The sequence below is a fragment of the Heliangelus exortis genome, chromosome 5 (genome assembly GCF_036169615.1).
Source record: "Heliangelus exortis chromosome 5, bHelExo1.hap1, whole genome shotgun sequence".
Lineage (NCBI taxonomy): Eukaryota > Metazoa > Chordata > Aves > Apodiformes > Trochilidae > Heliangelus > Heliangelus exortis.
Window position 1 is genome coordinate 32,074,041 of NC_092426.1, and position 14,258 is coordinate 32,088,298.

Here is a 14,258-nt window from a genome sequence, read left to right on the forward strand (position 1 = left end):
AAATCTCAGCCATGAAATCTTTGGCGCCTCACTAAGAAAATCTTTACTTTGTACATACCATTTTGTGATCCTAATTCTTTAACACTAATTTTTACCAGTTGTCCTGGTTTGAACCAGAAGAGAAGTAATTCTCTTTCTTCTCATTTTACTTTCAGTTTAATCTCTCCTAAGTAGATATTCTTGCTGAAATTTACAGCAAATTCCTCAGTCAGTGTCTGCTTCTAGGACTGATGCTCAATGTTTATAGTTACAGCTGGAGACTGGTGTGCAGAACCAAGGCCACTGCTCAGCTGAGAAACATCTTATGCTCTGGAAAGAGAAAGTAAAGGGGTCAGACCTGTAACCTTCCTTTAGGGAGGAGCTGAGCACAGAGGCAACCAAAAATGACCAAGCAGAGTATTCCATCCCATACGGATCATATTCAGTATAAATTTAAAGGATCACGAGGGTCAAGTTTTTCTTCATCCATGGCTGGCATCCTAGGAGGATTCCATCTGTTCATTTCCCTCTAATCCCAATCTGTGCCCTCCTGAATCTGGGTGTTCCTGCCTCCAGCTCCTGTCTGCTGTTGACTCCTGGAGCTCACTGGAACTTTTCCAGGCTACCCTGCAGCCTCAGTGGTGACGTGAACATTACTGGAGGGGAGGAATGTGATATAGCTTCTGTGTATATTTGTATATATTAATAATTTCCCTTTTCATCATTACTGTTTCATTAAAGCTGTGTAGTTTAGTTTCCAATCCTTAAGTTTCTGTCCCTTATTTTCTCTCCTTTCTCTGTTGGGGAGGGGGAATTAATGGAGTGCAGCTGTTACAGAATCACAAAATGTTAGAGTTGGAAGGGACCTCAAAAATTCATCAGGTCCAATCCCTCTGCCACAGCAAGATCACCTGGTCATTTATTTAATTGTCAGCCCAGCATTAAACAGTGACACAGTGTAAGATCCTGGATCAGTCGTCCCTGTCTACATAAATAACAAGCACCTAGCTGACATCATATGTCTTTTTAGTGAATCATCAGAATATATAATTTCTTTTAACAGGGACAAAAGCCAAGTTTCTTTGCTAGCCAATGAAAAAAAGCTCTATGTCATTTTCAGATAGTTAAAGCATAAGCGCTCAGCTGGTTCAGAGTGCCATATGGGCCCTTCTCTAATATCCAGTTTAGGAAAGAGACCAAGACATGTTGTCAGCTCACATACAGATGATACTTAGAAAGACTTGCTGGTGTTAACACATTAGGAAATTTCTGAGTGAGCAGCAGTCAGCAGGAGCCCATTACTGCAAGGAGATTTTACAGTGTCAATAAGATGACTGAACTGAAGGATGGCATTTTGGCCATTGAGTATCCCATCACAAGGTTATCAAAAAGTACATGGCTGGAGAAAAAAAAAAGAAAAAAAATCAAAATATTGGCTCTTTCTCTTTGCTCCATTGAGTGGTAAGTCCTATCATTTGAAATAATTATGAGTGTCAGTCTGTACTAGTCAGTTTATTTTTAGCTAAGAAAGATCAATGAAATCATAAGACATTGCAAAGGCCTCCTTTGGAAACAGTATACAAGTCCCATCATTTATATGCAGGACATAAAAATTACACATAACTAATTGTGGCCCTCTAGACCAGAGAACATTTGCCAAAGCTACTTATAGGACTTCAGAGCCAAAATTTCCATCTCCAGAAATATCTTTTTTTTCTACATTCTGTTGCAATTAAAGCTGTAAGTCACATTAGAACATCAATGCTACAGCAAAATGCCACCAAAATACAAAATCAAGCAACGCTTTTAACTTTTCTTATACCAAAAGGTATAGGTGTAAAAATTAGAGGAGGTTTCACTTACACAAACCCTTTGTGAGCCCAAGAAGCTTCAAGCATTTTAAAGAATTTTACTCTTACTGGCTTTCCTCATTTTATGTCTTCCCATCTCCTTTGAATGAATACCAGCTTCTGACCCAAATGGAACTTCAAAACAGACTTTTATTTGGAACAATAACCTTGCCTCAAAAAGTATAATACTATCATGTTCAATTTAGTAACAGCAACAAAACCCAATTACTGATTGAATCTGTGCCAAAATTAAAAGCTGGGATTTTTGAGTGTTGTAGAAAAACCCGCTAAGGATTTCCTACAAGTGCAAAGAGCCTGGCTTTTTGCAGCAAAGAAAAATTATCAGAGGTAGTATCAGATTCTAAACCTGACAGAAGGGATAAAAATAAAATTAAAAAAAAAAATCACCAACAGAAGAAAAATAACCACTATTGTTCTCTAGCAACATAGCAACTGATTGTTCTTCTGGCCACTGCAACACACAAGTAACCTCTCTGCTCTTCATATGATATGACACACTCATACTGTCAGGGATACTCCTCCCATCCCAAGGGGATTAGTTTGTGTTTCTTTCAGAGGACTTTTCAAAAACAAATATTTGCTCCCATTCTGCACATCCTGAGTGCTGATCCCAAACTCTTTTGCTACGAAAGCATGTTCTAGTGTAAGTTCTTTTGTAATATTTCTACAGTAATCTACTTTCTTTTCCCCACATGACTGGATTAAAGTTTTATGGGGCCCAGGGTAAAACCAAACAATAAGAATAATCGTACTGTCATTGTCACCAAGTTTCACAGCTATTCTGTTCTCATGTTTTTCCTCATTCCATCCTTTTCCTTCTCCCTTTTTAAGACAATTAGTTTCTCTACTTGCTGTCCCTCAGTCTGAAGTCTTCCCTGCTGCTCACATGAAAGAGTGTAACTTACTGACTGCTGAAAACTTCAGCTGAAATGGAGCCAGGTCAAGATGAGGTTATATAAAAGTCTAAAGACAACTTTTTTAGGTCACATTCTCAGCAGCACAGATTCCAAATGTTTCAGTAATCAGACTGCACTTAACACTCTAGTTGACAGTGTTTATTAAATTAATACCATGGCCACAGACAGTTTTTGAAGTGCATTTCTACCACACACCCCCTAAAAGCCCCGATAAGTTGTACTTGTACCAGGCTACCCATACTGCTAAACATTTATCTGTGTTCACACACAAAAATAAACTTCAAAGCAGTTGTTTTTTTCCAAAATAATTTTATAACAAAACTATGGCTTCTCTTTTCCTTTTTTTTCCCTCCTCTCTGTATTGAGATTATCTTTAAAATTATAAACAAAATGAAAAGCCTTGTCATTCTGAGTACTTTATATTGTGCATGCTTGTTTTCCTTTTGCTTTCCTTCCCACCATGTGCCAACTCTCATCACTGTGAAGAATCTCCAGTATACAAAAGGTGTTTACTTTGTTTTTTCCCCTCAGTAAAATGACCTTTTACAGTATTTTGGTTAAACGTTCTTGTGACTGGAGATTTATCTGAACATTTTAGACTTGAAACCTCTTGGGAACTCGGGAATGAATTCATTTTGGTTGCAAATCCTGAGAAAACATGGGTATTTGCTCACAGCTTCAAGAAATTAAATAGACCTCATGACCATAGGCATGCACAGTCCAGAAGAGAGCAAAAATACTGCCCTTACAGTAGCTGCAAAACATAGTCTTCAGCAAAAATTTACATTTTCCTTGTGCATTATTTTTCCTTGTGTGTTTCTTTACATAATAAATGTACAGTTTAGGAAGGATATCGAGGTCCTGGAGCAGGTCCAAAGGAGGGCAACCAGGCTGGTGAAGGGACTCGAGCACAGATCCTGTGAGGAGAGGCTGAGGGAGCTGGGGCTGCTCAGCCTGGAGAAGAGGAGGCTCAGAGAAGACCTCATCACTCTCTACAACTCCCTGAAAGGAGGGTGTAGCCAGGTGGGGGTTGGTCTCTTTTCCCAGGCAACCCTCAGCAAGACAAGAGGGCATGGTCTCAAGTTGTGCCAGGGGAGGTTTAGGTTGGACATTAGAAAGAATTTCTTTACTGAGAGGGTGATCAGACATTGGAATGGGCTGCCCAGTGAAGTGGTGGATTCTCAGTCCCTGGAGATATTTAAAAAGAGTCTGGATGTGGCACTCAGTGCCATGGGCTGGGAACTGCAGCAGTAGTGGATCAAGGGTTGGACTTGATGGCCTCTGAGGTCCCTTCCAACCCAGCCAATTCCATGATTCTATGATTCTATACAACATCTTCTACCCTGTGGCTGTAGATACTCTTTTATACCTGAAGAGCAGTATGGTCATGAGAACAGTACAGCATTTTATGAGTCTAGGGTGTGGAGTATCTCACTCCAGTCCAGACTGTACATCACTTACTGCTCTGTAGTAGATTTTTCAGGTCTCAGCAATTACTATAGTTTAACAGCATGCAGCTAGCAATATTCTTTGCTAGAATTTCAATAGTGAATTCCCTCTGCAGCCAAAAACTAAGTTCTAAGGAACAAATACATTTATCACTGAAAACCTGGAAAGAGAACGCAACCCGAAACAAAACACAAATTACATGGAAAAAGTGAGTTCTCTCACTTTATCATCAGTCAAAAAAATTTCACTATACCCACATGTATCAGCTGTCTAGTCTTACTAGATTAATCCTCCAATATAATTCCCTGTGATTTTCTTGGCATCACATCCTATAGGACCACTCAGAAAAGAGAAGACATTGAGGAGCCTCAATAAACCAGACTCAGATTGCCATTCAGGATCAGAGTGCAGGATGCTGGTAACAGCTTATGATTCCTCTCCTCACTGGTAACCTTCCACAGCTCTAAAGATGTACCCCAGGAGGTAGCCTGCCTATTGGAGCTAGGTTGTACTATTTGAACAGATCCCAGCAAAATGCTGAGCAGAGAATGCAGAACCAGAAGCCTGGAAAAGACACGGTTACAATCTGAACCAAAGATGGCAACTAATTCCTGCCTTCAAAATATGAAGTGTGCCAAAGGATGGAGGCTTCTCATTAGTGTCAAATCCTTATTCAATAGTATTTCCCTTTGGAAATTTCTTGTGTAAGAGATATAAAGCATTTCAAAGCACAAAAGAGCCTATAAACGAATAAATTACTAAACAAACACTTACTAAACAAACAAAAAAGGTCCAGCTCTCTTCCACTTATCCCTACTCTTGAAGAAGCTTCTTCAACTTTACCCACTTTCCAGAAACCTTCCTCAGCCTTCAGTTCTTGGCCATGTCTCATTCCCTCCCTCCAGACACCTGCATTTAAACCTTGCTAATGCAGTTCAGCTGAAGCCTCTTCACCCCTTCCAATGCCTACAGCATTGTTTTTTAAAGGCTCCTGAATGGCAAGGCCCAGAAGTGTGGGCTCTTCATCCTTTGCATTCCCACTAAATGTTCCCATAAATGTTCCATCATCTTCCTTTTACCCACACAAATTCAAATTTTTCACTTCCTACCTGATTCTACAGTTACTTGACTTTACGTGGAAACCCCTGTGGTTTTGCTGCTAGACAAGTTTACATTTTAATATTTGCCTATGCAGAATTACACAAGCTGGGAAAGCAAAGAATTAAGTAAAAAAACAACATTCCAAAACAGGGTGAGCTTCCCACTGTAGAAGTAACAATGGTAACAAAGAGGAGTTTTGCAATTATAAAAATCCTTTAGCTATGAGAATGAAATAAATTAAAATACTCTTGGTATCACTAACATCCTTGCATGATCAATCAGCTACAAGCTAGTCTTCTTCAAGCATCATTTACAGGGGAAAAGTAAGAATCCAACAGGCTCTAAAAGCAGATGAATACACGAGTTAGCATTCCCCCCCTAAATATGTCAATGCATGCATTAGAAATACTGTCAAAATTCCCTTTTGTGGTTACAAGTGGTATGCCAGTTAAAAGCCCCATAATCTTTATACACATACTTTCTGAATTTCAGCTATATGGATTCAGTTATACAGTCCCCTTTAACTTAACCTACTAATATAATCAATATCTTGTTTATATATGAAGAAGTTGAAGACATGGGATGTCTTTTTTGAATGAAGAAAAATTTTTGAGTTTCCTTTCCATCAGAATAAGATGTTGCTCGCAATCTGCTCCTCTTAATAGGGATGTCATTAAAGAAGAAAGACTGCTTTGGCTGGCAATCTACTATGCATGAAAAACATGTGGATTGTGATGTAGTCAATAGCAGATAACTTATGCAGAGTCAGGTTCCAGTATCATGCTCATAACTAAAACAGTAACATCTGACTACTGTCATTCTAATTTGTTAAAGCTAATTCTCTCTCGCAACCTTATGGTGTAAAAAGGTATTCATACCATAGGCATGGGGTTGGATGAATGCAGCTCATTTTTCCTTCAGCCTACATGAACTACCTGACCTCCACTAACATTTTCCAACAAGAAAAAAAGGAAGGTGTGAAGGAAAATGCCCACTTTTCATGCCAATCACACATTCCACTGTTTTTTTAGTTTCTGTCTCCTCAAAGCTGTGATTGAACATGACTTCCTATTTGTTCACAGAGTGGTTATTTTGTATGAGGTATCACTGGCTCAGAAATAAACATCTTGTCAAACACAAAGCAACAAAGACTAATTTAATCAGCAATACAAGGGCAGTTTCTAGCATATGATGAACTTAGAATCATTATTAAACCCAGAAATTAAACATCTTGATTTTGATCTCTTTTTTTTTCCCTATCTTTTTTTGTCTATTTTTATATTCTATTTATCTCACACTGAGGGTATACATTTTATTAAACGCAATATATTCATACTTCATCTACTTGCATTTCTGCAAGTGAAATGGAAATTGTATTTAAACCTGGCTTGTGACTATTGTTCATGTTCTGAAATATGTTCCAGCTGTTCTGGATTTCTTGCATCTATATTTTAAATGGTATTCTCTCTTTAGTATGACAAAAAAAAAGTTGTTCATGGCCACAAAGCCAGAATTTTGTTTCACCAGGGCTCTTAGCATATGGAGTATGTTTGTAGAAAGGGTTCTATGAGAAAAATATATATTCTGGAATTCACACAGTGCCTACAGATGTTTTGCAGTAAGTAAATTTAGTGACAAGAGAGAAAAGCAGAAAGATAGAATTTAAAACATCCAAAAAGGATAGGAACATGAGTGATGTATTTTGGATCTGTACATCCCTGAGAATGTGAGCAAGGATACACACATACATACAACAGTCAGCAATCTATAGGAGTGTCTGCAAGGATGAAATGGCTCTTCTGATAAGTACATTTAGCACCACTACACTGGGAAACCTCAGGTAGTTAAAAGCTCCAAAGAGAAAAACTCCTCAAATCTTGACATTTATCATTTGTGAAAACATCAGGCTGCCAGTGTGAGGCACTCCAGTGCTCCATCTGCCCACTGAGGGTGAGGCTGAAAAGAAAGTTCCAGTGTTTGCTGGAATGAACACTGGGGATAATCTTGTATTAACTCTCTCATAGACTGAGCCAGCAAGACATGCAGCAGCTGGGGTACGGAGTGCTTGGTTAGTGCCCTCCCTGAAGTCAGGCCTTTTGCCAAGACATAAGATGGTGTGTACTCAGGGACACAGACATTCAATTTACATTCCAGTTTCTTCTTTGGCTTGATATTTTCAGATGGGTTCCTTCGGTCAAAATTTTCCAAAGACCCTTCAAGTTTGGATGCCTTCACCACTGCAGGAAATGAGGCCTATTCTTAGGAAGCAAGTTGCTTACATTTGGCTGATACATCTAAGGCAGTTTTGCAGGAACACAAAACTTGAACTGGCTGGTTTTTAAAATGTTACTGTCAAAATCTTCATGTTTCTAATTTCTCCTCTGCAACTGAATAATGTAACTGTCTACAAATATTTAAAGAATGTTATTGAATACTTCTGGAATAAATGCTGCAATGCTGAATACATCTCAAGCAGAAGATAAGCTTTCCTGGCTTGCTTGGTGCAGGTATATCAGGTGCTTGGTCCTCCCTTACCTTGGCAAAGGTAGCTAAAAGCATGGGCAGATACAAAGAGCTCCACCCTACAAACAGTCTTGTATGGAAAATGTTAAGGTAAAATTCATCACTATGAAGACCAAGACCCATACTTAAGGAAGAAGAAATCAAATACAGTGTAAAAATAACTGGCAAGACAACAAAAAAGCATTAGGAGGACTTGAGGCCTGTATTAAGCCACAGGCAGAACACAGATTCATGATATGACAATGCTGCAAAACTAATATTAAAGGAAATAAAAAGTAGACCACTGTCATGCCAGCACATGCCATTGGGAATATTCTATATAAAAGACAGTGACTGTTGGGGTTTTTTTCACCAACTCTTATTAAGACTTCTGACAGAACATTGCATTGCATAAGAGTTACCATGCTTTTCAAAAAGCAAAAGTGGAGAAGAGCTTCAGAAAATATGACAAATGAAGAGAGATTGAAGAATTTGGGTTTAGTCTAGAAGACTAAGGGGAAACATGGTAGCACACTTTCATCCATGACAGATTGCTGATTGTATAGGAACAATCTCTATGTCCACTGAAGAAAGGACAAGAACGAATTAGAGCGATGTGCAATTAAAAAAAAGCATATTATGAAAGCATCTCTACAAGTAGAGAGGTGTAAGCAAGCTGCAAGGGGAATTTGTGTTCAATTTATTGAACAAAAGGTTTACAAAAACAGGATAGGCAATTATCCCTTTGGGGTGGTCTGCACCCCTTGGGGTTTATTGCAGAAGACTGGATTAGACAGGTAATCACCTGATTTTTCTAATCCTTTCCCTCGCATTGATGCTATCATTCCAGAATACTGTCTAAAACACAGAATTTTCACAAAAACAAGTAGTGGATTGAGTTTGTACTTGCCATGTTCCATATCTTCTTATCTCCCCAAGCTCTCTGTGCACAAAGATGCCATTTGACAGCCCCAAGTCCTTCTCATATTGACAGCCTCATATATCTACTCCATGTCTTCATTTCCCTAATCACTACATCTGTATATCATCTGGAATTAAAGTCACAAACATGGGCTGTTTAAGAGTGCTTGTAAATATAAAGCACAGATGGAGCAGCTGACTGGCCATACAGCAGCTGAGTGGCTCACAGAAAGAGCTGCCTGACACCTTTACCTGTGCAATTCAGGTCACCTTACTTTATCAAGCAGCCAATTTTAATGTGACTTGTTAGAACTTCCTGGGTTTGTGCTTTAGCTTTTTCAGGTCAGTTTTTTTTTTTTTTTTTTTTTTTTTTCAGACCAAGCCTTTAGCCTCAAAAGGGCCATGAGAAGTTTTCTTCACTAAAGATCAAATTATTCAGCTTCTCTAATTTTACCAGGAGTTGTCAGATCATTCTATTCCAGCTATTCTAAGTTCTGTTTCAGTGAATGTAGGAGTGAGTGCATAGTGAGAAAGATTGGTTTTATTTTTTCAGGGGAGAGAGGGGAGTATGTGCAAGGCATCACACTTGTTTATCTCCTGGATGACTCTCTCCAGAACAGCTTACTCCACATGCTGTGCAACTAGGCAACGCTATGATATCAAACAAACTGCAAAGACAACTTTCTCAAAATTTCCTCCCATTCCCAATAGTAACTAACGTGACACAATTTGGGAAATTACTGTAATTGCTATTGTTACTATGCTGTAAGTGATTTGAATTTAGAGGCTGTGAGTCACAGCAGGCTACACTTCTAATAAAGCAGTGTAACAGCCTGGTCCTGAAGAATTTTATTCATGCCAGGAGTCCTTATTCAGGTGAGCGAGTTAATGAGCCTAATGATGTAGCTAAAAATCCCAGGGATGAGAAAGCTTTGCAGGATTCAATACTCTTATTACAGCCTCTGGGATAAAAAAAAGGCCAGACACAATCTGAAACTGCAAGAAATGTGCCCACATTTTCTGTACATTTTCCATCTAATGTAGATATACTGTGCAGCTTGCAGTTCCATTAGGTAGCAGACTGCATGAGAGTTTCAACTGGGGCATGTAAAGTATTCTTAGTCATAAACTTCATAGATCATTTTATTTGCTCAAAATAATCTCTTGGCAAGACATCTTACTTCCCTGCCTCCGAGGCATTGTTTGTAATAAAAGCCTGCAAATAACTATACCAGGCAATTTCGTTATTCAGACTCCTTCCTCAACATGAAACAGAATCTCTTCCAGTCTGTGTTCTTCCTCAAGTGTCTGCTGCTACTCTGTGTGTGCACGTTCTGCAACAGATGCTGCATCAAACTCCTGCAGATACTCCTGCAGAAGAAGGGAATTATTAATTGCCAGTACTTTTTATTTTACAGTTCAATTGTGAAGTTCAGCATTTGCCTTATCTTGTTAATCTAGACCAAGTTTATAACACAGATAAACTGTAAAATAGGATGCTCTATCAGTTTTTGTGAAAGTAGAAAAAAGCAGGCCACTACCTATGTTGTGATAACACGGAGAGGACTTTGGAAACTACAAAACAGGGGTTTTATTTCCTATTTAAGTCTCTTCTAGACAGTACATTTGAAGGAACTGGCTTTTAAGAAACTTGCAGGAACATCACTTCCTACCACAAAGTTAATCTTCCTTCTCAGGAGCACATTACTGTTTATCCATTGCTTCTCTTAGTTATTTTTAATGCATATCTTTCAAGTTGTGTCATGACAGCACAGTCCTTTTTAATATACGTGTTATTCACTTTCCCTACCACATGACAGCCAGCAACACCCAGCCATGCACTGCACAGATCTTTCTATGCCTTTTTCCCTGATGTTTAAAAGAGATTATGCAATATTAAGTAATGGCATTATGAAGAGTGCTGTATTGGACCCATGATTAATTGATTGCTTCTGCCTAATTAAAAGAAGAAAAGAACAGAGTAAAGGTTTGTATACAATATGGTATCTTGTTCAAATGTGGTTTGACGTTGTGGTTAAATGCCTATGTTCTTACTTGTGTATAACTGAGTCTTGCCTGATTGTGTAATATGAAGTTAATGCTGGAGACAAGAGGTGGTCTATTTGATAGCTGAACATAAATTTCAGTTTCATTTTTTACTTCACCTGTGATTATCTTGAGATGAATATTAGCTCTGTATCTGCTTCTTTACAACACACAAAAACACACTGGGACACAGACTTGGAGGGTGCAAATGAGCAGCATTATTCCCTTCATGGGATCAAAGGTCTCAGTGTATAATGTAGAAACATACACACTTATCCTTGCCTCTGATGAGCAAAACATTTGAAAACCAATGTCCACAAGCATGCTCTGAATTCCAGCGAGAACTGAGGTAACTCTACCATAGGCTTGAATTTGAATACACAATCTCATGATTCACTGACTAGAAATACTTTACCAAGGCAGACTATATCTAAAGTTACCTTTGATCCACTGCTGACAAAGGAAGTACATGAAAAAGCCTTTTGACTGGGAATACTAGTTTTTTCCCTCTTTATTCCTTCATAGACAAAGGAAACCAACTTGAAGTACAGTTCACGTTTTTAGTTTCAGTGATAGAGTGCGGAGTATTTTTTGCTGCATGCTGCAAATTATAACTATTTCTTAAAACTGAATGCTTTTTCCTTCTACGGAAAGAAAGGCTTAAAATTTTTGAATTACTTTGCTTTTTCTCTGCTATTACAGCAGTAAAAAACTGTATGCGATTCCTGTAAGAAAATTCTATCACTACAGTGAATTCCTTTCGAGCACATTCTTCTCATCAAACTGGAGTACTTTTTGCCAATGCCAAAACTGAACTAAAAGTAAACAACTGTCCTGTGCACCCATTAAAATTCAGAAGCTCAGCTGCAAACACCTCTGCTTACCAAGGGGTTAAGGCTCAGCTCACTAAGCTAACTACCCCTCAATCAGACATTGCAATTTCCCACACTTCTTGATATGGAAACAGGTCTGCATTTGATGCAAGAACTTCAAAGACAAGAAGTATCCAAGCTGATTTTTGTATGCAGGCAGCTTACAGCTGTGGTTTGCCTACCGAATATGCCTGCAAAGAAAGAACACTGATAAGTGTATCCTAGTATCCACAGTATCCTAGTCAAGCACATACACACCAACGTAGTTTTTTAACTGTAATTTATGCAAAGGGACTTGCCAAGCAACTGTGTGCTGGATTCCACCCCAGAGGGGAAGGGGCATGCCCTGCATTCACATCTGCACTCCTCCAACAGATATCCATCTCCTCTGGGAGCTAACCAGTCCCTTCCTTACTGAGAGCACAACAAAAGCAAACAGAGGATCTGCCACAGAAAGACATAAATGGTGAAACCCTTCTCAACTGACTTTAGCCACCAAAAGTAAACGAGTTAGCTGTTTCTCTTTAGGAAACAGAAAACCTCTAGGAGGGGATTCCTGTCATCCTAAGATTAATGAGATCTCCTGAAGACTCTCTTTAACAGAGGAAGGGCCTAGCCTGCAAGCCTGGACTACAAGTCTACCTTTCAGATGGTGGGCAAAATTAATTCCACCAAAACCAAGTAAAAAAATTTTCATGCATCATGAATTTTTTTTGGAACCTTGCTAAACTGTAAAATAATAATAATAATAAGATGAAGAAGAACAGCAATAACAACTCAGCTCTCTGTATCTTTAATGCTGTGCCGTGAAGTTGTTATTATATATACTTGTAAGTTTACATTTGTATAGTTTATATCTCTACAAAAATGTATATTGCATACTTTTAAAGCTTTCCTTCTGTGTGACTAAACACATCAGATAAACTGCTGTGAAACATCATTCTAATGTACATTGACTGCCCTATTACAACTAAATTACAGTTTCAGCATCGGTTATTGAGAATCCTTTTTTATTTTTGTAACTCTAAAAAGTCTATCTCTGTGTGCTAGGGAACATTATACCCTTATTCTAGACAGAGTCTTACCTAGAGAAAAGTTTACTTCTTCTATTATAGCAACTTTGTATTTCTTTGTGGTTTGCTGTAGAATCAAACCATAATTGAAACCACACTGATTTTTTTTATTTTTTTTTTTTAAATCTGCCTACTGTTATCATAGCAGATCTGCTATACCTTTATACTTATGAATGTGAAGGACTCTGAATGTGAAGGAATATACAGAGCATGCTGTGCAGATGGACTACAGCATGGTAGGGCTGCAGGCAGCACTGCAATGTGTTTCACTAATGGACTGCAGAGCAGCCAGACTGGAAAAGGGGGAATCACCAGTGCTATTGGTATTACTGTGATATCATATCTGTGATATGATACCATGTGATTCATGATAAGGTTTGGTAGCACATTCATTTTGCTCTTCAGCTTTCTGCTAAGGAGGATACCGACTTTGACAACGCAGCTAAATTGTCTCAAGTGGCATAAAATATGAGCTACGACAGAGCTCAGACAAGTTGAAGATGCAGCTCTACATTTCCTCATTCTTGTTTCCAACATTGGCACTTCAGAAATCATACTCATCAATACTTTTGTCCCACTCCTCCTACTGAAAATTAATCCATTTGTTCAAATCAATAAAGAGTTTCTAAAAAGCTCTGACATTTTTCTCTGAAGGCTTTGTGCAGTAAGCAAAATCACTCTGTGTACAATAACTGCAAGAGTCCAAATTTATTCTGCTTATGTTACCCATTAAATGAATTGTAGTGCCACAGAAAATAACCATTCAAATGCTGAGGGCTACCTGACATAGCAACTAAGCCTGAGCCAATTACTACATTGGACAAGACCACATTTGCACTCACAGAAGCTAAACCATTATCAATGTTGTCACAGATCCTTACTGTGTACCCATTTTTTTTTCCAACTACTTTTTTTTTTCTTAAGAGTTCCAAAGGAAGCAATAGTAAGAAGCTTTCTACTTGTAAATATATTCTGTAGTTAATATTAAATAAAAGTACAGAAGGACTCTGAACTCAAGAGAAAGTAAGGAAAATTATGTGACTCCGAGATTCATGGCGTGGCAATAGAGCATATGACATCTTAATCACATAAAACATCCATGAACTCCCAAGACCTGGCTACCAGTTTTAACAGAGCTCACATTCTTGAACACATCCAAATGACAACAGGTAAATTCCACTAAAAGTGTTTCAACAAGTCAGTCATATCTTGCCTACTAGAGCAAAGCTAAGTGTCAAATATTCTGACAAAAGAAAACAGATTCATCCACACACCTCTGGATAAGAGACAAACTTCTCATTCTGAAGTGGATGGTTCCTGACACAGCCTCCTTACTTAATGTGAAAACACTTTTGAGGTTCTCTCACTGCCTTTCAAATCTTACCTTGGCTTGTCTTACTGCCAGATGAAGAAATGTTTGATGATAACACACCAGGCTCCTAGACAAAAGCTCACATAAGCAGCAGGCCCTTGGCTTCCATGAGACAATCAGTAAGAGAATCTTATTGGTATACAAAGGGCTTAGTG